Here is a 3216-nt window from a genome sequence, read left to right as displayed (position 1 = left end):
CCATTGTTCTACCAGCTACTACATCATTCTCCTACATTACTACCCAGCAATACTTCTTCAAATACGGTTGTTTGTACATCCATGTCTGCCATTGTCACCTCTAAAGACTCCAAGACACTTATGCTTCTATTGCAGTAAAATAGTTTGCATTGACATCTATTCTGTCTCCATCTTACCAAATTCTCAACAGCATTTAGCCCTCTTTTCTACTTGAAACACTTTCTTCTTTAGATTTCTATGGCATCATAGATTTTCTTCTACATCACTCCTGCTTCTTCTCAGTCTCCTTTGTTGGATTCTCTTTCTATATCACACTTTTAAATGAGGCAATGTTCTAAATCATTTTGCCCTCACTAGGCACTACTAGTCAATTATATGATTTTAATAACATTTATATACGAGTAAATCTTAAATTTGTATTTTTCAATATGGCACTTTCTCTGAACACCAAAGCTGCCTTCTTGACAAATCCGCTTTGATTTGTAATGGCACTTTCAACTCAACACGGCCAAAATCGAACACTTAAAATGGTTTTCCAACCATCTCAATCCCTCCTTAACCATTACATAGCAATGGCATACATTTCCTGACAACTTTTCTCCACACCTAACATTAACCCCATCAGCCATTCCTATTTTCTCAACATACAAATTTCTATCACAAATCCACCCAGTTCTTACCATGTCTATTATTAGTCTAAGCCACCTTATCTTTCACTGAAAAACCTGCAGCAAGTTTGAAATTGATCATTTTGCCTCTAATCCTTCCCCCATCAATCTGTTCTCCCCAAAGCACCCAGCATAATCTTTCAAAAGATCAAGTATAATATTCTAACTCTCTTGATTAAAGCCTTTCCAACCACTTTCTATTATGCTTAATAAAATCAACAAGCCTTATCATAGACTTCCAAATGGCCTTACATGATCTGCCTGTACTTCTGCTCTCCTCCTCAGTAACTGTGTTCTAGTCACACTTTTCTTTATCTCATCTCAGGGCATTCATGTTTTTGCTTCTTCTACTTGGAATGCCCTTCTCTCAGATGTTCTCCTGGCTGTTCTCTTCATAACTGAAATGTACCATCTTCAGAGAGGTCATCCCTACTGAGTTTTATTAAAATGCTGCCTCCCATGTTCCCCTGCCCAGTCATTCACTTAATCAAGACCACCTTCACACTCACTCACTGCCATGCAATCTTCATAACAGATTTCAGTATTCTAAATTGTCTGAATTATGCATTGACTTGTTATTTATTGACTGTCTTCTCCTTACAGAACATAATTTATGTTGGACATGGACTTTTCATAGTTACTGCATTTTTCCCAGATCAGTGTCTGTTGTATGGTTGACAACGAATGTTTGTGTAATGGTTAACTGATTCTTTTAACGTGATCACATATAATCTGTTTTTCCTGTTTGTGTCATCATCATCATCATCATCACCGTCATTACTATCATTACTACTTTTTTTATTTTAAAAAAGACGCATTTGTTCAGCATCATGATCAGACTAATACATTTAGCAATCAACAGCGTGGGTGCAAAAAAAAAAAAAAAACTACATTAAAACCCTTTGTTGGAATGCTTTACACTTTCCACAGAACGAGAACTAAAATAGCCTGTTATATAATTAGTCACAAATATAATCCTCGAGTTTCTTTCCCCATAAACATGAGTATTTGTCTAAAACATGTCTTCTTTGTAGCAGCTAGGCCCTGCCACCAGTATGCTTGGCTTAGTTCACAAATCTGTTGTAACCTGTAGCTTCCCTGTCACTTCTCTGGCTCTCTTCTCCTGCTAAGTTTTGTTTCATCCTTGTTTCCTGGCAGTAATTAAAATTTTCTGCTACTGTCATAGCTACTGCTGCTACTGGAACCATCATAGCCACCTTGGTTTCATGGTTTGGCAAAGTATTGGCCTTCACCACCATAGGGGTCAGAGATTCCGTCTTCAAAATTTCCTCTTTCATGAGTCCAAAATTTGAAGACTGATTGTTGTAATTGCCAAAATCATTGTAGCTTCCACCACCTCCAAAATTGCTTCCACTAACACCACCAAAGCTGCCTCCACCTCGATTGTTATAGCTGTCATAGCTGCCACTCCCGCCATAACCACTGTCCTGGTTTCCATAACCCTGCCCACCACTTCCATAGCCTTTGCTTCCTCCAGACTAACCAGGGCTGCCTCCTCCCTAACCACAATCATTACCAAATCCATTATAGCCATCCCCACTGCCACCATATTCACTACCACCATGGCTGCCACCAAAGCCACCATGACCACTAAAGTTTCCTCCACGACCAAAGTTGTCATTCCCACCAAAACCACCTCCACAACCACCACCAACGTTTCCAGAACCACTTCGACCTCTTTGGCTGGATGAAGCACTACCCTTCTCTTTCTTTGACAGGGCTTTCCTAACTTCACAGTTGTGGCCAATCACAGTATGGTATTTCTGAATGACAGTCTTACCCACTGAATCACAGTCATCAATGGTTACACAGTCAAAGCTCCTTTTCTTGCCACTGCCTTGGTCCATCATGATTTCAATCACTTCAGTTCTTCCATACTGTTCAAAATAATCTCTTAGGTAATATTCTTCAGTGTCTTCTTTAATGCCACCAACAAATATCTTTTTCGCAGTTAAGTGGCCACCTGGTTTTTGAGAATCTTCTCTTGAGACAGCTCTCTTTGGTTCCACAACTCTTCTATCCACCTTGTGTGGCTTTGCATTCATGGGTGCATCCACCTTCTCCGCAGTGGCATATGTGACAAACCCACAGTCCCCATAGCGCTTGGTGTTTTCATCTCTCATTACCACTCAGTCCCTGAGCCTTCCCCATTGCTCAAAATGGCTCCTCACACTACTATCAGTTGTTTAAAAGCTGAACCCTCCAATGAAGAGCTTCCGCAGCTGTTCTGACTCTTTAAGAGGCTCTGACTTAACCATGACTGCAGGGAAGAGAGACTTTTACGATGCTTCCTTGGCAGCATCCATGGGCAGCATTACTATTATTTAAACTCTAATTTTCTGTAGAAAAAAATGCACATTCAGGTATTGATTAGCCAACCCATTGTGTTAGAACTCAACACAACATAGGTAAATAATATAGTTTCTGTCCTCATAGAATTTGTAGCCTGAAGGACGACGTAGGAATTAAGGAGAAAATTACAGTATAATCTTTTTATTTTATAAATGTATTTTTATACCAGATATTC

At 39.6% G+C, this 3216-nt stretch overlaps 1 pseudogene; it reads right to left on the bottom strand.

Moving 5' to 3' along the window:
* Positions 1–1085: 1085 nt before the first annotated feature.
* LOC100979559 (heterogeneous nuclear ribonucleoprotein A1-like) lies at positions 1086–2947 on the bottom strand (annotated as a pseudogene).
* Positions 2948–3216: the final 269 nt, after the last annotated feature.

This window comes from Pan paniscus, chromosome 2 (genome assembly GCF_029289425.2).
Source record: "Pan paniscus chromosome 2, NHGRI_mPanPan1-v2.0_pri, whole genome shotgun sequence".
NCBI classification, from domain to species: domain Eukaryota; kingdom Metazoa; phylum Chordata; class Mammalia; order Primates; family Hominidae; genus Pan; species Pan paniscus.
Note: the sequence above shows the minus strand (reverse complement) of the source record. Positions and strands in the feature narration are given on the sequence as shown.